We start from the raw sequence: 22,200 nt of genomic DNA, 5'->3' as shown, positions 1-22,200 counted from the left end.
ATAACCCAGAAGTTAATGGATCAAAAAAACCATCCTCTGCTAGGTTTCTGAGGGCAGGGCTGTCCCTAGGGGAGTGCAGGGCCCAGGGCAGAAGTGACATCACTTCCGGGATTGACCGTGCCGGGGGTGGATGGTGAGGCTGGGGGAGGCAGTGCTCCCCAAACAACCAGGAGTGGCTCCCCACCCACACTCCGCCCCACGGTGCCTCGCACTCTCACCTGGCGCTCCAGGACTGGGAAGGCTGCAGCTGGGAGGCTCTCCCTCAGGTGGAAGGGGCAGGGCTGGGGGTAGTCCCCCCATCCAGCGGTTCACCTGCCACCCATGCAGTGCTGGCCAAATGCACTGCCCCGCTGGGCCCCCCAAAGCGCGGGGCCTGGAGCAGCCACCCCAATTTGCCATCCCTAGGGACGGCTCTGTCTGAGAGTTTAGACTACATGACCGTTGCAGTCCCTTCTGACTCTATGACTCTTACCACATGCTTTCAACAGTCTTACTGACCAAACTCTATCAGTTAGGACCCCTCCCCCAGATTCCAATGACTGCTTCCTTTGTCTCTTCAGGTACAGTGAATGCAATGGGTAGAGAGAGAGGGAGGAGCATTGGGCTCTTTGTCCCTCCTTTTTATAGTTTCAGTCCTCCTCTTGAAAAACATTTCCAGCAGAGACCCAGGAGCCAAAGAGTCTATGTGGAAGGATCCTCCCTGCTGTTTTTTTCATGTGTTTGAACTTCCTTTGTCTTCCCTTCCTGCAAATGAAGCTGTGTACACATTCCTTTGTTTAGGCCAGACCTGTTTGCCAACTTCTGTTTGGGCAGGGCTGTGGGTTTTAGAACATGGGTTAAGAACACCATACAGGGGAATCTCATAACTTCACCTACAATGTTGCCACACATATTTTACCAGGACAATAATGATCAGCAAATATGAGTTTTCAAATGAGATCTTACAAAACATAGTTTCTACAAAGATTATTATAATAGTGTATAGGGTGTGAATACAGGGGTATATTCTGTCACACCCTGGCAAAAGAAGGTTTACTTAAACTCTCAGCAGGTGTGTAGAATGGTGGTCAAATGTGTGTTTGGCCAATTGAAATCCCGCTGGCAATGTCTACAGACTGATTTGGATTCCAATGTCATCAGTTCTGTCCGTATCACTGTGGCTTGTTGTGCTCTTCAAAATCTTTGTGATGCCAGCTGGAGCTGGATGCACCTCGGCAACTGAAATTGGGGATGCTTTGTGCTCCCATATTATGGATTTGCATGGCTCAAAGGAAGAGGGAGAATAGTACCTTTATGAATGTGCTGATGGGGAAGGGCATTGATTGCCGGGGTGGGGGAGTTGATTGCCATGCATTGTACTTTTGAATGACATGATGACTTATAAATGGGTGGGTGAATAGTATGGATTGATGTATATAGCTGTATGGAGGAGGTTTTTTGCATAAACCTCCCCATTGTCTCTGATCATGTGTTTACCTCTAATATCTGAAATACACATAATATGACACATAACGGCAAAAAATTCTTTATAAAATAAAAACATTTAGTTTTACACATGTATTGGACAAGTACAATATTAAACAATTGCCTGGCAGGACAGCTGCCAAAAGCTTTAAAAGTAGCCAAAATCAAAGTGCACAAAGAAATGTGAACAGTTAAACTGTGCAGAGGACAACCTTCCTCCCCACCCCCCAAATATTATTGTGTGTCCCTTGGTGTGTCCCCCTATTCTTCTTTCCCTTCCAACTCAGTGCAGAAGCACAGAAAAAAATCATTTTGGAATTTCCAGGACAGAACTGAATGCATCTGTAGCTCACAAAAGCTTATGCTCAAATAAATTTGTTAGTCTCTAAGGTGCCACAAGTACTCCTTTTCTTTTTGCGAATACAGACCTAACACGGCCGCTACTCTGAAACAGGACAGAACTGTTACTTTTTGAAACTGAGTTTCAATATAGGGGCCGAGGACTGCTTCAGACCACAGAGCTCCCTGGACACAGCCAGATTACAGAAGCCAGTGACAGACGTGTTGGACATAGCGAAAGACAGAAGTGTTGAAAGAATAAAAATCACAACTTTAAAAAAAAAATTTTTTTTAAATGGAGTTTAAGGGGAGATCTGTAGCCGCATTGTGCTATGTAAGCCTTCGCTATCATTTCAGGCATTGCTGAGCTCTTTAGGTCTTTTCTGTAATCTGGAAAGCTTGTCTCTTCCACCAACAGAGGTGGTCCAGTAAAAGATATTAAAAGTAAAAGACACCACCTTGTCTCTCTAATATCCTGGCACCAACATGGCTACATCACCACTGCATACACCCATTTCAAGTCATTTATATTTAATTATCCAGGCTGTTCAAATACCAAAAAGTATCATTTGTTTTCTTTAAAATATAAAGTACAAAGTATTGGCACTTTAACTGGTGTATTGGCACATTAATATTTAGGTGGGTAAATTTTACATTTCCACAGTTCTCAAAAATGTCTTCAGTTCCTTTATTTGTTTTTCTTCACCTCTTCATGATTCATTACAATGTGAATCCTTTTTTAGATCAGCATTAATTTAATTTCCCACAGGATAATAATTTTCAGAAAAAGCCATTATATTTCGCCAAATTTGCCTGTATGTTTATTTTGACCTGTAAGCTGGCATCGTTAACTCACTTGGTCCAACAAAGACAATGTATTCTACATGGATGTCTTTTCTTCAAAGCATATTGTCTGGTTTGTAGCACTGGCTATAGTGAAACAAAGGATTTTAAACAGACAAAAGGCACTATTTCCCCAGTCACTTCTCTCTCCAGTGTAGTACTTAGCTTCTTCAGAAGCTGCTGCTATGACTTAGGGCTGGTGTACACAATCAGTTTGAGCACCAATTTAACTGAACAATCTCAATTAGTTAAATCAGTTGCAACTTCAAGGTGGTTACACTTATTTTGGATTAAGAATGCCATATTTTGATTTTGTTTAAATCCAGAATAAGGGTGCCCACACAATGGAAACCAATTTAGTTAAATGGCTGCTCATATTGAGTAAACATGAGTCATTGAAGAAACTGTTTTTAGTTTTACCATGTGAATTGATTGCAGGCTCTTCCTTTCCTGCTGATTTAATATGCCATCAGAATTGATCAGATGGTTCTTGACCTAAAAATCTGAGGTTGACTTGCTCTAATATGTAATAGCAGATTGTGTGAACTACGTACAAAACACTGTGTACAATGGCAGAACTACACTGAATTAGGTGGGAAGTATACGGCAATGTCAAGTAATTGCCAAATCATTCAGTAACCTTTAGTTATATTTATATAATTATGCAAATACACTTCAAAATGATGCACATCATTTACTTGAGTTATAGAAGTGGAACGCCACTCCTTCCATTGCTTATTGGAGCCCGATGCATTGGTGGTATAATGGTGAACATAGCTGTCTTCCAAGCAATCGACCAGGGTTTGATTCCAGAACAATGGATCCATTGCTTATTGTGGGAGCTACACAGTAAGAAAAAGCAGCTCTGTAAACCCATACATCCACAAATGACTGATTCCTTCATCTGCAAGCTCCCTTGAAGGGCTTGTCTATACTGGAGGAAAAAAGCATTGAGAAATTGTTTACTAACACAATGTTAAACTCAACTTTCCCCTTACAGTGGACTAGCACAGTTGTTTTCTAAAAAATCTGTTAGCTGGTCAGGTTAACCCTATTGTTTAAATATTTTAAAACACTGTTGGCCTTGTCTACTTGGAGGATTTGAGAGCACCTGCTCTTCATGCAGCCTCCTAGCACAGTGATGCAAGCCTGGTTTCAAACAGTGGTAAACTGCAGTGGTGTAAGTCACATCTTAGAATCATAGAATACCAGGGTTGGAAGGCACCTCAGGAGGTCACTTGATGTACAGGGGTTGAACACAGCGATTTCAAGGGTCACTTAAAAATAATCATGTTCTTTCGAAGGGCATCTTGTTCCTTCCTCAATCTAAATTCAAAACCAGCTCCAAGAGTCCAAACTCAGACTCAAGGTTCGTTTACAGACAAAAACAAAACCAAAAAACCCCCAATCAAACAGGATTAATTATCGACCGTCAGATCCAGGAGATTATCTATTCATTTTTGGTCTTTTAAGGCACAGCTCACAGTTTGTCCTTTATACTGGAACCAGAAATATTCCATCGGATTGTCTAACTCAGAGGAGCCGCAGCAGAAAGCCACGGGCTGCCTGGGGCTTGAGAGCCCCACTCAGAAGATGTTGCCCCGGCCCAGAAACGCGCCAGGGCGGAGCCAGCGGCAGCAGCAGCAGCCGGGGAGCGTGTGTTTGTAGCTTGCGGCCGCGGTTGTTTTCTCCTCCCTCAGAACGTGCTGCGGGTTGCACCCAGCAAACCAGCCAGTTTTGCTTTGGCAAAAGCACCCGCGGCATCTCCCAATGAGCCGGCGCCCCACCCCCTTTCCCCGTCCCCGCCCACTCTCCCGCGCACCCCGGGCGGTCGCTCCTGCACAGCTCCCGTCTCTCCCAGCTCCCGAGCCCGAGCCCGAGCCCGGCTCCCACCGCGGCGCAGAGCCAGCCCCCGCACCGGAAGGGGAAGCGCCGCCCCGGAGGAGAGGCAAAGGCAGCTTTGCATGAAGTTTGCTCGGGACAGAGTCTTCGGCTGAGCGGGGCAGGTAATGGGGGGACGGTGCAAGCAGCGCCGGGGAGGGCTGGCCCGCGGGCCGCAGCTCCGGTCCCGCCGAGCCCAAAGGCAGGGGGCAGGGAGAGCGGCCGGGGCCGGGGCCGGGGCCGGGGCCGGAGGGGAGAGGCGGTTGCGAAGCGAAGCCTTCGCTGCCCCTTTCTCCGGCAGACGCGGCCGGCGTGCGCCCTGGGCTCACCTGGCTCTGCCTGTCGCGGGGGGGCTGCCCGGCTGAGCGGGGCCCTGGCGTGGCGTGTGCGCGCTCTGCGTCCGGGCGTGTGGAGGGAGCCTCCCTGCCTTTACCCCCCCGCCCCCCCCACACACTTCAGCGGGGTGCGCAGAGGAGCGTGGCCAGATGACCTGATGTTCAGGGCTTTTGTCTTAGGTAGGCTCTGTTGCTGCCCACCCCCTCGCCAGTGCGCTGTCTGCTCGCCCTAGTTCGGAAGGTGACTCCTGGGGGCATTCTGCGCTAGGGGGACCAAGTGTCGGGTTTTTGACCGGAACAGCCTGTCGAAACGGGATCCTGACGGCTCCAGCCAGCATTGCTGACCGGGCTCTTGACCATCCGGTTGGCGGCGCTGTGCAGCGGGGCTGGCACGCTCTCTGCTAGCCTCTGCACTGCGCGGTTCCCAGGAAGCAGCCGGCTTGTTCCCCCTCCGCCTCCTACACGTGGAGCGGTCAGGGGGCTATCCATGCTGTCCCCTCCCCAAGCACCACTCCACAGCTCCCATTGGCCAGTAACCACGGCCAATGGAAGCTGTAGGGGTGGTGCCTGTGGACAGGGGCAGAGTGCAGAACCCCCTGGCTGCACCTCTGGGTAGGAGCTGGAGGAGCGACATGTTGCTGCTTTCTTGAGCTGCTTGAGGTAAGTGCCGCCCAGAGCCAGCACTCCTCATCCCCTTCTGTGCCTCAACTCCAGCCCTGATCCCTCTCCCACCCTCTGAACCCCTCAATCCCAGCTTGGAGCATCCTTCTTCACCCCAAACCCCTCGTCCCTGGACCCACCCCAGTTGAAGCCCTCACCCCATCTTGCAGTTCAACCCACTGTCTCAGCCTGTAGCCCGCTCCTGCACTCTGAACTCCTCATTTCTGGCCCCACACAGGAGCCCACACCCCCAGCCAGAGCCCTCACCCCCTCCTGAACCCCAGCCCGGTGAAAATGAGCGAGTGAGTGAGGGTGGGGAGAGCGAGCGACAGAAGAAGGGGCTGGAGTGAGCAAGGGACGGCACCTCAGAAAAGGGGCAGGGGATGGGCACGGCCTCAGAGGAGGGGCAGGGTAGGGGGCGGGGCAAGGTGTTTGATTTTATGCAAGTAGAAAGTTGGCAACCAATAAAATGAAATGTGCCAAAAAATAAAATATTCTGCACACAATATTTTTAAATTCTGCAAATTTTATTTGTCAAAATAACACTACATAATCACACCAGTTTCAGTTATTTTGGTAATTTATTTTAAAATATCTGTCAGCAAGTATGTCTGTAACAGTGTATATACACACACACAAATTCCCCCAGGAGTAGAGAACTAAAGAAACCCCTATGAGAACCCAGTTCCTGTTTCTTTGTCCTCCCCCTCCCACAGCTAGACACCTACAGACTCTTCCCGTCCAGAGCCCACCTGCGGGCCACCCCCCTGTCAATACACCCGAACACTCTCCTCCCCAGAGACCAGCCGTTGGGCCCCCCTTTGCCCAGACACCCGTCCCCCTGCCTGTCCCCCATGAGTCCAGGGAATACACAGGGAGAAACAGCTTGATGCTTGGTCCCAGGCTTGTGTGGACTTTCCTGCATACAGCCCTCTCCTTCCCTCAGGGCATGCTGGGAACTGCAGCTGCCAGGAACCCTCTAGCTCCCTCTCCCTCCCTGCAGCAGTGTCTTCTATCTGCAAGCTGGGCTCTGCCAAGTCCAGTGGCGGCTAGCAGTGCTGCAGCCCATTTCTTTGGGGGAAAGGAAATTCTGCTTGCACATTAATTTCTGCAAAATTCTGCATTGTGCATTGGCACACAATTCCCCCAGGAGTAGAAGATACATGTACTATGTGGAAAGTGCTTTGAGAGCCTTGGCTGGTGGTGAAGTGCGAAGTGGTTGATGGCACATTTTTCCCTCTGAATCGCTTTTAGGGCTCATCTGGCGCATTTTGTGCTTCTGGTTCTTTGGGAGAGACTTTTGCTTCTGAAGATACCTGATCTTTGCAAAATGGTGTTATAGCGTAATATTTTCCCCAAATCCTCCTTTTTTGCTTGCTGCTTTGGTGGGAGGCTTTCTAAAAAGCACGTGCTAAAATGAGGTAAAATTGTATGGTGAATGAGAGAGGATTGTATGCTCCTCTCTTTCAGGAAGCTGAAAGTTAGAATTACCCTTGCACCTCAGTTTCCTTGTAAGCATTACAAATTGCTGTGACACCTGATTGCACTTTTCTTGAAGAGCAGTATGGGGCAAACCTAGTTCAGCAGAGTCAGGGTATGTCTACACTATGAAATTAGGTCAAATTTATAGAAGTTGGTTTTTTAGAAATTGTTTTTATATAGTAGATTGTGTGTGTCCCCACACAAAATGCTCTAAGTGCATTAAGTGCATTAACTCGGCGGAGTGCTTCCACAGTACCGAGGCTAGCGTCGACTTCCGGAGTGTTGCACTGTGGGTAGCTATCCCACAGTTCCCGCAGTCTCTGCTGCCCATTGGAGTTCTGGGTTGAGATCCCAATGCCTGATGGGGCAAAAAACATTGTCGCGGGTGGTTCTGGGTACATGTCATCAGGCCCTTCTTCCCTCCCTCCCTCTGTGAAAGCAATGGCAGACCATCGTTTCGTGCCTTTTTTCCTGAGTTACCTGTGCAGACGCCATACCACAGCAAGCATGGAGCCCGCTAAGCTCACTGTCACCATATGTCTCCTGGGTGCTGGCAGACGCGGTACGGCATTGCTACACAGCAGCAGCAACCCATTGCCTTGTGGCAGCAGACGGTACAATAGGACTGGTAGCCATCACCGTCATGTCCGAGGTGCTCGTGGCCGTGTCGGTCACAAGCGCCTGGGCAGACATGGGTGCAGGGACTACATTAGGAGTGACTCGACCAGGTCACTCTCTTTAGTCCTGCAGGCAGTCCTATTGTACCATCTCATGGTGAGCAGGCAGGAAATATGGATGGCTAGCAGTCCTATTGTACCATCTTTTGCCGGGCAGGCAGGAGATGAGGATGGCTAGCAGTCCTATTGTACCATCTTCTGCCGAGTAGCCAAGAGATGTGGATGGCTTGCAGTCCTTCTGCACCATCTGCTGCCAGCCAAAGATGTAAAAGATAGATGGAGTGGATCAAAACAAGAAATAGACCAGATTTGTTTTGGCCTGCTAAACCCAGGGTTTTGAGTTCAGTCCTTGCGGGGGCCATTCTGTGTCACAGTTGTTTTTGTTTCTCCATGATGTAAAGCCACCCCCTTTGTTGATTTTAATTCCCTGTAAGCCAACCCTGTAAGCCGTGTCGTCAGTCACCCCTCCCTCCGTCAGAGCAACGGCAGACAATCGTTCCGCGCTTTTTTTCTGCGCAGACGCCACACCACGGCAAGCATGGAGCCCGCTCAGATCACTTTGGCAAGTAGGAGCACATTAAAGACCACACACATTATCCAGCAGTATATGCAGCACCAGAACCTGGCAAAGCGAAACCGGGCGAGTAGGCGACGTCAGCACGGTGATGAGGACATGGACACAGACTTCTCTCAAAGCATGGGCCCTGCCAATGCAGGCATCATGGTGTTAATAGGGCACGTTCATGCCGTGGAATGCCGATTCTGGGCCTGGGAAACAAGCACAGACTAGTGGGACCGAATAGTGTTACAGGTCTGGGACAATTCCCAGTGAAATGCATAAGGGCACTTTCATGGAACTTTGTGACTTGCTTTCCGCTGCCCTGAAGCGCATGAATACCAAGATGAGAGCAGCCCTCACAGTTGAGAAGCGAGTGGCAATAGCCCTGTGGAAATTTGCAACGCCAGACAGCTACCAGTCAGTTGGGAATCAATTTGGAGTGGGCAAATCTACTGTGAGGGCTGCTGTGATGCAAGTAGCCAGCGCAATCAAAGATCTGCTGATATCAAGGGTAGTGACCCTGGGAAATGTGCAGGTCATAGTGGATGGCTTTGCTGCAATGGGATTCCCTAACTGTGGTGGGGCCATAGACGGAACTCATATCCCTATCTTGGCACCGGAGCACCAAGCTGGCGAGTACATAAACCGCAAGGGGTACTTTTCAATAGTGCTGGAAACACTGGTGGATCACAAGGGACATTTCACCAACATCAACGTGGGATGGCCGGGAAAGGTACATGATGCTTGCATCTTCAGGAACTCTGGTCTGTTTCAAAAGCTGCAGGAAGGGACTTTATTCCCAGACCAGAAAATAACCGTTGGGGATATTGAAATGCCTATAGTTATCCTTGGGGACCCAGCCTACCCCTTAATGCCAAGGCTCATGAAGCCATACACAGGCAGCCTGGACAGTAGTCAGGAGCTGTTCAACTAGAGGCTGAGCAAGTGCAGAATGGTGGTAGAATGTGCATTTGGACATTTAAAAGTGCGCTGGTGCAGTTTACTGACTTGCTTAGACCTCAGCAAAACCAATATTCCCACTGTTATTACTGCTTGCTGTGTGCTCCACAATCCCTGTGAGAGTAAGGGGGAGACATTTATGGTGGGGTGGGAGGTTGAGGCAAATCGCCTGGCTGCTGGTTACGCGCAGCCAGACACCAGGGTGGTTAGAAGAGCACAGGAGGGCGCGGTGCATCAGGGAAGCTTTGAAGACCAGTTTTATGACTGGCCAGGCTACGATGTGAAAGTTCTGTTTGTTTCTCCTTCATGAAACCCCCCGCCCCTTGGTTCACTCTAATTCCCTGTAAGCTAAGCACCCTCCCCTCCTCCCTTCGATCACCACTTGCAGAGGCAATGAAGTCATTGTTGCTTCACATTCATGCATTCTTTATTAATTCATCACACAAATAGGGGGATAACTGCCAAGGTAGCCTGGGAGGGGTGGTGGAGGAGGGAAGGACAAGGCCACGCAGCACTTCAAAAGTTTAAAACTTTAAAACTTATTGAATGCCAGCCTTTTGTTGCTTGGGCAATCCTCTGGGGTGGAGTGGCTGGGTGGCCGGAGGCCCCCCCACCGCGTTCTTGGGCATCTGGGTGAGGAGGTTATGGAACTTGGGGAGGAGGGCAGTTGGTCACACAGGGGCTGTAGCGGTGGTCTGTGCTCCTGCTGCCTTTCCTGCAGCTCAGCCATACGCTGGAGCACACTAGTTTGATCCTCCAGCGGCCTCAGCATTGAATGCTGCCTCCTCTCATCATGCTGCCGCCACCTTTCAGCTTCACCCCTTTCTTCAGCCCGCCACCTCTCCTCCCGGTCATTTTGTGCTTTCCTGCACTCTGACATTATTTGCCTCCACGCATTCGTCTGTGCTCTGTCAGTGTGGGAGGACAGCATGAGCTCAGAGAACATTTAATCACGAGTTTGGTTTTTTTGCCTTCTAATCTTCACTAGCCTCAGGAAAGGAGAAGATCCTGTGATCCTTGAAACACATGCAGCTGGTGGAGAAAACAAAAGGGACAGTGGTATTTAAAAAGACACATTTTATGGAACAATGGGTACACTCTTTCACAGTAAACCCTGCTGTTAACATTGTATACAAAGCACATGTGCTTTCGTTCCAAGGTCGCATTTTGCCTCCCCCCACCACGTGGCTAGCCCCTCACCCCTCCCCGTGGCTAACAGCGGGGAACATTTCTGTTCAGCCACAGGCAAGCAGCCCAGCAGGAATGGGCATCTCTGAATGTCCCCTTAAGAAAAGCACCCTATTTCAACCAGGTGACCATGAATGATATCACTCTCCTGAGGATAACACAGAGAGATAAAGAACGGATGTTGTTTGAATGCCAGCAAACATACACTGCAATGCTTTGTTCTACAATGATTCCCGAGTACGTGCTACTGGCCTGGTGTGGTAAAGTGTCCTACCATGGTGGACGGAATAAGGCTGCCCTCCCCAGAAACCTTTTGCAAAGGCTTTGGGAGTACATCCAGGAGAGCTGGAAATGCCAGGGCAAATTAATCATTAAACATGCTTGCTTTTAAATCATTTATATTATTTTAAAAGGTACATTCACCAGAGGTCCCTTCTCCGCCTGGCGGGTTCGGGAGGCAGCCTTGGTTGGGTTCGGGGGGTACTGGCTCCAGGTCCAGGGTGAGAAACCGGTTTCTCCGCTTGCTTGCTGTGAGCGTTCTACAACTTTATCATCATCATCTTCCTCGTCCCCAAAACCTGCTTCTGTGTTGCGTCCATCTCCATTGAAGGAGTCAAACAACACGGCTGGGGTAGTGGTGGCTGAACCCCCTAAAATGGCATGCAGCTCATCATAGAAGCGGCATGTTTGGGACTCTGACCCAGAGTGGCTGTTTGCCTCTCTGGTTTTCTGGTAAGCTTGCCTCAGCTCCTTCAGTTTCACACGGCACTGCTTCGGGTCCCTGTTATGGCCTCTGTCCTTCATGCCCTGGGTGATTTTTGCAAATGTTTTGGCATTTCGAAAACTGGAACGGAGTTCTGATAGCACAGATTCCTCTCCCCAATACAGTGATCAGATCCCGTACCTCCTGTTCTGTCCATGCTGGAGCTCTTTTGTGATTCTGGGACTCCATCATGATCAACTCTGCTGATGAGCTCTGGCCAGCGTGGCAAGCTGCAGGTGACCATGCAAACAGAAAATTGAAATTCAAAAGTTCGGGGGCCTTTTCCTGTCTACCTGGCCAGTGCATCTGAGTTGAGATTGCTGTCCAGAGCGGTCACAATAGAGCACTCTGGGATAGCTCCCGGAGGCCAATACCGTCTAATTGCGTCCACAGTACCCCAAATTCGACCCGGCAAAGCCAATTTAAGCGCTAATCCCCTTGTCGGGGGTGGAGTAAGGAAATCGATTTTAAGAGCCCTTTAAGTCGAAAAAAAGGGCTTTGTTGTGTGGACAGGTGCAGGGTTAAATCGATTTAACGCTGCTAAATTTGACCGCAACTCCTAGTGTAAACCAGGGCTTAGAGGAGAAACTTTGTATAATGAGGTTGTTTTATTTAGAAATTCTTCAGAAAACAGGCACATCGTAGTGCAGCTGAGAACAGTAATTTATTTATTTTTCAAGTGCATGACAATGTCCTCATTTGCAGAAAGAGAGATGATCATGTTGATACACATTGCACTCTGTAATGTGAAGCTTTGAAGGAAAAAATCAGGTTACAACATGGACCAAATTATTTGTCATTGATTAAGTAAAAATGATGTACCAGGTTGACTATTATAGATTAACACATAATTAATGTGTACATTTCCCCAAGTATGTAATCGTCAATTCTTGACTGAACAGAATGCTTTAGAGATGCAAATAGAAGGTGATTGTGCTGACTGGTGAGACTGGTTGTGGTGCTGTGATTGTTTTGTTTTATTGGTGACTACAGTGGTTTCATTTCAGTATCTCTTTGATTTCTTGCGTTTGACTCTTAACCCGTCTCTCCCCTACTCATTTCATGGTATCAAATGTTGGGGGAGATTCTAGAGTTTTAGTAGGCTGGTCTTATTGCTTGGCACTCTCTGCACTGACTGTAGAGTCTTGGGTCCTATTGCACAAATGTTTGAATGCTGTTGACTGGCTGTTTCAAGGACACAGCCTTGGTTGATGGAGATCAGGGTGTACCCCATAAAGACTGAGAGCCTTTTCAGTGACAGGCTCATGATAGTGGAACTTGTTACCACTAGCTATCAGATAGCACCAAATCCTGCTACCTTCTGGACACAGTGCAAGATTCATCACTTCATGCAAGTGCTTACTTAATTGATTGATGGAGTCCCACCTTATAAGTAAGGGATCCTGAGGGAAGAGGAAAGCTATGTTCCTGTAGTACTATGGACATCACAGTGCCGTTCGAGAACAGGACCCCAGCCTTCCACGATGCCTGAGCTCGAAAGGTAGAGAAATATGCCCCTCTGGCCGAAACCTTGAGAGCTAAGGGTTACCAGGTCCGGACACGTGCACTGATCGTCGGAGCCTTAAGTGCATGGGACCCTGGTAACGAGCGAGTGCTGAGAGAATGCAGAATCAGTCAACGCTACACTCGGCTGATACAGCAACTCATGGTGTCGGATGCCATCAGGTGGTCAAGGGACATCTACATAGAACACATCACTGGACATCGGCAATACCAGGAGGGATGAGCTGGAGCGCCGATGAGAAGCGCAGTCAGGAAAGTAACAAATACTTTCCTTATGGATTGCATTTTCTAAATGGACAACCAACCTAATTCTCAATTACCGAGGGACAATCTCCACTCATTGATATATTTTGCTTTTCACAACCAAATTTCTGTACAACTTTTCATGAGTGATGTACCCAAGTATTCTAATATCTAAACTGTGTTAATCTATTCACCTAAATTTGGGTTATTGCTGATTATGTACTCTATGTATCATGTGACTTTTAAAAACTAACTTTGTATTTGTGGATAATCTAATCAGTATACCCAGATATATAGACACTGTTATAGAATATCAGGGTTGGAAGGGATGTCAGGAGGTCATCTAGTCCAACCCCCTGCTCAAAGCAGAACCAATCCCCAACTAAATCATCCCAGCCAGGGCTTTGTCAAGCCTGACCTTAAAAATATCTAAGGAAGGGGATTCCACCACCTCCCTAGGTAACGCATTCCAGTGTTTCACCACCCTCCTAGTGAAAAAGTTTTCCTAATATCCAACCTAAACCTCCCCCACTGCAACTTGAGACCATTACTCCTTGTTCTGTCATCAGCTACCACTGAACACAGTCTAGATCCATCCTCTTTGGAACCCCCTTTCAGGTAGTTGAAAGCAGCTATCAAATCCCACCTCATTCTTCTCTTTCGTAGACTAAACATCCCCAGTTCCCTCAGCCTCTCCTCATAACTCATGTGTTCCAGTTCCCTAATCATTTTTGTTGCTCTCCGCTGGACGTTTTCCAATTTTTCCACATCCTTCTTGTAGTGTGGGGCCCAAAACTAGACACAGTACTCCAGATGAGGCCTCACCAATGTCGAATAGAGGGGAACGATCATGTCCCTCGATCTGCTGGCAATGCCCCTACGTATACATCCCAAAATGCCATTGGCCTTCTTGGCAACAAGGGCACACTGTTGACTCATATCCAGCTTCTCATCCACTGTAACCCCTAGGTCCTTTTCTTCTCCCATAAGTGTGGGTGAAAAGGGTCTCACACCACTTGGCAAGGTTGCATCATGAGAAAAAACAACTTTGCTCTATTTCCACACTTTCTAATCTTTCAAAGTAGCAGGAGGTAGAGAAGTGATACAAATGCATTAGACTCTATAGCAAAACGAAGAGACCAAACCACAGACTCTGGACTCAGCAGTCATGTATCCTGCAGTCTGAACTTGGAATCTGATACATTCCCTCATTGGCTACCATCATTTGCCCAGCATGGAAGTGCTTCTTGTTCAACAAGGCAGCCAGATTGGGACCCATAGGCATGGAATGGCTCTGAAGGAATCAGCTGTTTCTCTCTGTGCTTCATGGAACTTGGGATCCAAATGGCAAAGACAGTTGTGCCCAGTTTAATCATGGAATCCTTTAGGAGTGTGATCAATGCCACTTAACAAAGGAGCAGGGTTCTAAAAATAGTTTACCTGGGCCACAGGTCACCATAGCTTCCAACTCTGGGGTGAAAATCAACCACCAGTACTTGCAGTTTCTACGTGAGTTCTTGTGAAATCTTTGACCTTACTTGGAGTAATTTTACACTTCTCTGGAGTAGAATTCTTCACCAACCACACAACATATCAGTAGTGATAGTGAGGTATAACTCCCCCAAATATGCCCTTTTATTTCTTTAATCTGGTGGCACAGATTTAAATTAGGGACTACATTCAGGTGCTGCTCAGATTCCTTGTAAGGCACCAAATGTCAGGTATCTATTAAAAATAGGTGTCTTTCTGCATCTCTATCACATTCCACATGGATTTCATTTTCTACACATTTGCAGCATCTCCCAGGAGCTCCTCAGTGAAATATTGACCAAATGCACACCTGGAAATGACAACACAAGTGTTGAAGACGACTGGGAAACCCTAAAAGAGATCATCCATGAAGCTTGCGAGGAATTCATCAGCCTTGCTACCCACTACCATCAGGATTGGTTTGACAATAACAACATTGAGATTACAGCCCTTTGGGAGCAGAAGAGAAAAGTTTTCTGCAACTGGCAAAACCAACCACTATCCAGTCAGAAGCGGAGTTCTTTCCATCAACTCAGCTGAAGTTCAAAGGAGGATCCGAGAAATCAAAAACAAATGGTGGGAGGACAAAGGAAAAGAAATCCAAACATTCGCTGACAGACATGATATGTGGAGCTTTTTTTGTGACACAAAGACCCTGTACTGACCAAAGACCCTGGCCTCACACCTCTGAGATCCGAAGATGGTAGTACTCTTCTTAAAGATAACAAATCCACCAAAGAGCGCTGGAAGGAACACTACCAGAAGCTTCTAAATCGAGAATCGGCTGTGATTTTCGACACCATAGACGCCATCCCTCAGCACCCAATGTGGGAAACTCTTGCCAACCCCCAACACCTGAGGAGGTCTACAAAGCAATTAAACAAATGAAGAACAATAAAGCACCAGGTCCTGATGGCATGCCATCTGAAGTACTGAAAGTGCAGGGAGAAACACTAACTAACAAGCTTCACTTGCTGCTCCTCAAAATCTGGCACGCCGAAGAAATCCCTGCCGACTTACATAATGCTAACATGTCTCCATTTTCAAAAAGGGAGATAGGGCTGACTGTGGCAACCGTTGGGACGTTGCCCTCCTCTCCATCACTGGGAAGATTCTTGCTATAATCTTACTCAAGCGCCTGCTCCCTCTTGCAGAGGAAGTACTTCCAGAGCCCCAGCGCAGCTTCAGAGTATCACAAGGCACCACCAACATGATTTTCGCAGCCAGGCAGATCCAGGAGCAATGTCAAGAACACCACCAGGAGCTGTATGTGGCTTTTATCGACCTGACCAAAGCTTTGACTCTGTCAACCGTGAGGCTCTGTGGAAAATCATGTCAAAGTTTGGCTGCCCAAGCAAATTTATCCCCATTGTAAGACTCCTCCATGACCAGATGACTGCCTCCAGCCTGTGCAGTTGCTCTACCTCTGAGCCCTTTGTCATCCAAACTGGCGTAAAACAAAGCTGTGTAGTGGCACTCACCCTTTTCTCCATTTTCTCAACAGCTATGAAAACACTAACCCAAGACAGTCTACCACAGGGCATTGGCATCCAATATCGGATTGACGGCAACCTCTTCAACCTTTCTCGTCTTCGTGCCAGAACTAAAGTAATATTGGCAACAATAACCGAACTTCAGTGTGCAGATGACTGTGCTGTTGTTACACGCTCAAAGGAGGATCTTCAAACAGCCCTTAATTGCTTCTTTGAAGTTTACAAAGGCCTAGTACTAACTCTGAACATCGGCAAAACAAAAGTTCTCCACCAGCCACTTCCCAGTCAATCATCAGACCCAGCAAGGAAGATCTACATTGACAAAGAAGAACTGGAAAATGTAGAATACTTTGCCTATTTTGGCAGCCATCTCTCACAGAGGGCAGACATAGATGTCGAGATTCAGCATCGAATCTGCCGCATCAGCCTTCCTTTTGGCAAACTGTCTCGCCAGACTTTCAACAATCACAACATCAGAACACATCCTAGACTTTTAGTTTATAAAGTGGTGGTAATGCCAACTCTCCTTGACAGCTGCGAGAGTTGGGTGACCGATAAAAAACACCTGAAAAACCTGGAATGCCAGCACTTTCTTTGGAAGATCTTCAACATAAAGTGAGAGGATCATCACACTAATGTCAGTGTCCTTCCAGAGGCCAACATCTTCAGTGTTGAGGCCCTGATTATCCAGCACCAGCTGAGGTGGAGCAGGCACTGTGTGCTTATGCCTGATACATGCTTACCAAAACAACTGCAGTACGTCCAACTCACCAAAAGAGAAAGGAAACGGGGAAGCAAAAAGAAACACTTTAAAGACACCCTCAGGGTAAATATCAAGAGATTTGGCATTGACACCACACACTGGGAGACAGCAGCCCAGGATAGGGATAAGTGGCGAAGACTAGTCAGAGAGGAAACGTCCACTTTTGAGGAAAATCGCCTTGCCCTGGTTGCAGAAAAATGCCAGAAAAGAAAGGAAAGATAACTGTCACACACTGATTGTGGCCCAACCCTGTCTTCCAACACCACCTGCAATGTCTACCAACAAGCTTGTGGCTCAAGGATCGGACTCCTCAGTCACCAAAGGACCCATGAAAAATAAATAAAACCTGTGAAAGAGATCATCCTCAACCTCAAGGGATCGCCGATGATGACTGCCTCATGTTGGGCATACTACCTCTTTTTGTTTAAACCATGCAGTGATGCGAGTGTTATAAGAATATATATAGAATAGAGCAGGAGCAAATTGAATCAGGTGGCTATACACTCAGATGCTGCATGATAGAACAGCTGTTTGTGCAGAGGGGCAATATGCCTGTTTTTACTGCAGTTTGAGTACTAATTATTACATTTGCTGTAGGACTGCATATTTATATTGTATATTATGGTACCATCTGGAATCTCAAACTTAGGTCAGGTCTCCATTGTACAATGACACGGCATGAACACATAGTAAGAACAAACAGCTTACAATCCCTGATCCTAAACACTTTAACATGCATGCTTAACTTTAGTACCCTGAGAAGACTATTCATGGTACTAAAGTTAAGCACGTGTGTGTTTGCAGGATTGGGGCCTAAGTAGACAAGACAGATAGAGGGTGGGAGACAGTATTTATCCTGATTTTACAGATAAGGAAAACTGAAGCACAGAGAGGTTAACTGACTTGCCTCATGACTGGAATATTGGTATAGAAGGGTGTAGTTTGTTCAGGAAGGACAGGCAGGGAAAAAAGGGAGAAGGTATTGCATTATACATCAAGAATGTATACGCTTCTTCTGTGGTGCAGAAGGAAGTGAGATGCAGACAGCTGAAAGTCTCTGATGATAAAAGGGGGGAAAAAGAGGGGCAATGTCATGGTAGGGGTCTTCTACAGACCACCAAAGCAGGAGGAGGCAGTGGATGAGGCATTTCTAGAACAAATAACAGAAATATCCAAAACACAAGACCTGGTGGTAATGGGAGACTTTAACTCCCCAGACATTTGTTGGAGAAGTAATACGGCCAAACACAAAATGTCTCATAAGTTCTTGGAATGTAACTGGGACAAAGTTTTGCTTCAGAAGGTGGAAGAAGTAACCGGGAGAATGGCCATTTTAGACTTGCCTCTGACTAACAGGGAGGAGTTTGTTGCAAATCTGAAGAGTGAAAACAATTTGGGTGACAGTGATCATGAAATAATATATTCATGATTCTAAGAAAAGGAAGGAATGAGAGCAGAAGAATAAGGACAGTGGACTTCAAAAAACTTTTTAACAAACTCAGAGAACTGGTAGATGAGGTCCAATGGGAAGAAAATCTAAGGGAAAAAAGAATTCAGGAAAGCTGGCAGTTTCTCCAAGAGACAATATTAAAGGCACAACAGCAAACAATCCTCACGTGAAATAAAGATAGGAAGAATAGTAAGAGACTAATATGGCTAAATCAAGAGCTCTTTATTGACCTGAAAACCAAAAAGGAATCATACAAAAAGTGGAAACATGGACAAATTGCTAAGGAGGAGTACAAAAGAATAGCAGAAGCATGTAGGAACAAAATCAGAAAGGCTAAGGCATAAAAGAGTTATACCTAGCAAGGACATACAAGGTAAAAAGAAGAAGTTATTTAATTGTATCAGGAGCAAGAGAAAAATGAAGGAAACCGTAGGTCCTCTACTTAGCAGGGAAGGAGATCTAATAGCAGATGATATCACAAAGGCTGTTGTGGTTAATGTCTGTTTTGTTTCAGTCTTCACTAAACAGGTTAATTGTGACCAGATAGTCAACACAGTTAATAGTGACAATAAGCAGGAAGAAACACAAGCCAAAATAGGTTAAAGAATATTGAGATAAGTTAGATATATTCAAGTAGGCAGGGCCAAATGAAATTCACTTAAGGAACTAGTTCAAGCAATCTCAGAACTATTAGAGATAATCTTTTGAGAATTCATGGAGGAAGGGTCAGGTCCTAGAGGACTGGCAAAAGGCAAAAAAAGTACCCGTCTTTAAAAAGGGAAACAAAGAGGACACAGAATTGTAGACCAGTCAGCCTAACTTTGATACCTGGAAAGATACTGGAACAGATTATTGAACATTCAGTTTGTAAGCACCTAGAGGATAATGGGGTTATAAGTAATAATCAACGTGGATTTGTCAAGAACAAATCATGCCAAAACAATCTAACTTCCTTCATTGACAGTGCTACAGGCATAGTGGATTGGAGGTGAGGTGATGGGGAGGAGGAGGATTAGACATAACTTATCTTGATTTTAGTAAGGTTTTTGACACAGTCCCACATGACATTCTCATAAGCAAACTAGGGAAATATGGTCTAGGTGAAATTAGTATAAGGTGGGTGCAGAACTGTTTGAAAGCATAGTTATCAGTGGTTCGCTATCAAACTGGAGGGACATATCTAGTTGGTTTTGGAGGGGTTAGTCCTGAGTATGGTGCTATTTGATATTTTCATTGATGACTTGGATAATGGAGTGGAGCGTATGCTTGTAAAGTTTGTGTATGACACCAGACTGAGAGGGGTTGCAAGCACTGTGGAGGACAGGATTAGAATTCAGAACAACCTTGTCAAATTGGAGAATTAGTCTGAAGTCAACAAGGTGAAATTCAATAAAGACAAGTGCAAAGTACTACACCTAGGAAGGAAAAATCAAAGGCACAACTACAAAAGGGAGAATATCTGCCTAGACAGTAGTACTGATGAAAAGGATCTGGGGATTATTGTGGATCACAAATTGAATATGAGTCAACAATGTGATACAGTTGTGAAAAAAGCTAATATTCTGGGATGTATTAACAGGAGTGTCATATGTTAGACATGGGAGATAACTGTCCCATTCTACTCAGCACTGGTAAAACTACAGCTGGAATTCTGTGTCCCAAAAGGATCTTGTGTTCAAGCTCTTCCTCTGCCCTTCAGAATCTTATTAATTTAAGAGCAGTTATACACAGGCCAGCAGAAGGAGGCCAAAACAGAAAGAGCTGTACAAGGACAACAATACCAACAGTATACAAAGCTAATAATATGAAGCTATTGTGAAAAAGGCCAATATCATTCTGGGGTGTATTAATAGGAGTGTACTATGTAAGACCTGGGAGGAAATTGTGCTCTACTCAGCACTGTTGAGGCCTCATCTGGAGTATCATGTGCAGTTTTGGGCATCACACTTTAAGAAATATGTGGTCAAATTGGTCCAGAGGAGCACTACAAAGATGATAAAAGGTTTAGAAAACCTGCCCTATGAGGAGAGGTTAAAAAAACTGGGTATGTTTAGTTTTGAGAAAAGAAGACTGGAGGGAGGGGGGAATCTGATGAATCTTCAAATAAGTTAAGGGCTGTTTATAAAGAGAACGGAGATCAACTGTTCATTGTGTCCACGGAAGGTAGGACAAGAAGCAATGCACTTAATCTGCAACAAGGGAGATTTAGGTTAGATATTAGGAAAAACGTTCCAATTATAAGGATAGTTAAGGACTGGAATAAACTTCCAAGGGAGGATGCGGAATTCTCATCAGTGGAGGTATTTGAGGACAGGTTGGACACCACCTATCAGGGATAGTATAGGTTTATTTGGTCCGGCCTCAGCAAAGGGGGCTGGGCTACATGACCTTCAGAGATCCCTTCCAACCCTACATTGCTAAGGTTCTATATGTCTTGTGTATCTCATATGCTTAATTTTAGTCTCCCTTTTTCTGTATTTCTGATTCTATATATTTTAAATTGTTTGGTTTGAGCAGTGCTTTGCTATGCATTATACAGTGCTTATGGTATACATAAGACACACTGAACTTTGTTTTTCCACTCCCTGGGGCAGTAAGGCCTGGTCTACACTGCTGCTTAAGTTGATGTAAGTTATGTCGATCTAACGCAGTGTCTACACCATGCCATGTCGGTTCGGTGGGAGATGCTTTCCCACCAACTTAGCTTCTGCCTCTCCCAGGAGGTGAAGTACTGAAGTTGACAGAAGAGCACTCTGCCATCAACTTATTGCGTCTTCACCAGACCCGCTAAATCAATGCCGCTGCATTGATTGCAGTGGTGCCAATTTAGCATGCCAATGTAGACAAGCCCTAAGGGACAGAACTGCAAAGACCAGTCTTAAGGTTTTGATGTACACCTGGTGCTTTCTGATCACCTACTTGAAAAGCAGTTTTTAGGACTGGCTAAAAGCTGAAACACCACAGTACAATTACAATAGAGGTTCAAGACCCTAAACAGCAGGACTCTTACTTTAAAGGTGGATGCAAGTGTCTCAGTTATTTGTAATCTTTTAGTTAGAAAATGGGTCAGCCTTATTGCTCTCTATATATTGCATTACCATGCAAGAGATCCAGATTCAGTAAAGTGGGCCAGTCTCATTCTTTCACGTTGGAAGAGGCTGGGAGTGTAGCAGGGGCATCTTGAGTGTGTCTTGCTGGGAAGAAGGAGTAATTCTGCAAGGAGCTGAGCTGATGGGGTTTAAGGGAACTGCATTCACTGGCAGCTTGGTGGGGTTAGCTGTGTATTGGGGATGGTTGAGGGGAGGTGGAGGGTGTTTGTCCCAGACACGTAGGAAAATTTTCTTGTTTTGTTTTTTGTAACTAAGGTGGAGTGGTTGCTTCTTGACCATTTTGGGCTTCTGGGCTCTCACCTTAGACTTGCAAATATACTGTAATGAGCTGTGACAAGGCACCTCCTTCTTGTGACTGGGCTCAGTGTTTCCCCTTCTGGTGGTGGGGGTCTGGAGTAAATCACTCTCATTGCAGAGAGTTTTTATTCCTCTTGCAGGTTTTATTCTTCAATATTTACAAACAAAAAGAAACGAGTTCATAAAACAAAAAGGCACAGAGGCATTTGGGTATAAACTGCTGCAATGCACCATCTATCTGGATGTTTGCAATCGAGCTGAGCATGTGGAATGGTGTCGTGCAAATCCCATCATTTCCCATATTGCAAAATAGCAGGAGTTGGGGCATGATTCACTGGAGAGTCTGGCAGATGTTGTCACATAGGGAAAGAGGTAGAGCAGGAGCAGGGGGAGATTAGTTGGTCAAACAGCCAAACTATATATTAGGGTACTGCTGTATCCCCAGGAAACAGACTTTCCTGGAAAAAAGTTGTGCATGTTACTCAGTGGTAAGGGGATGAGAATGTCCTGCATTTAGGCTTGGCAAGTCAGTCAATTGACTGGTCAAAAATAATGTTAATTGACTGCCTATTGTTTGACCACAGTCAAATATTGTCAGATATTTCAGCAAGTCTAGTCTAGGTAGTGGCATACCCTTTG

The 22,200-nt window shown here is 46.2% G+C and overlaps 1 protein-coding gene across 2 annotated transcripts in view; it reads left to right on the top strand.

Annotated features, from left to right (window-relative positions):
* The first annotated feature begins 4,463 nt into the window (after positions 1–4,463).
* SAMD3 (sterile alpha motif domain containing 3) overlaps positions 4,464–22,200 on the top strand; it is a 104,313-nt gene continuing 86,576 nt past the window's right edge. Inside the window, exon 1 of one of the 2 annotated variants that reach the window (XM_048844579.2) lies at positions 4,464–4,652. The gene's annotated coding sequence lies outside the window, so the exon portion shown is untranslated. The remainder of the gene's footprint in view (positions 4,653–22,200) is intronic. The other variant, XM_048844575.2, reaches the window with a different exon arrangement.

Source organism: Caretta caretta, chromosome 3 (genome assembly GCF_965140235.1).
Source record: "Caretta caretta isolate rCarCar2 chromosome 3, rCarCar1.hap1, whole genome shotgun sequence".
NCBI classification, from domain to species: Eukaryota; Metazoa; Chordata; order Testudines; family Cheloniidae; genus Caretta; species Caretta caretta.
This window is presented reverse-complemented; position numbering and strand designations above follow the sequence as displayed.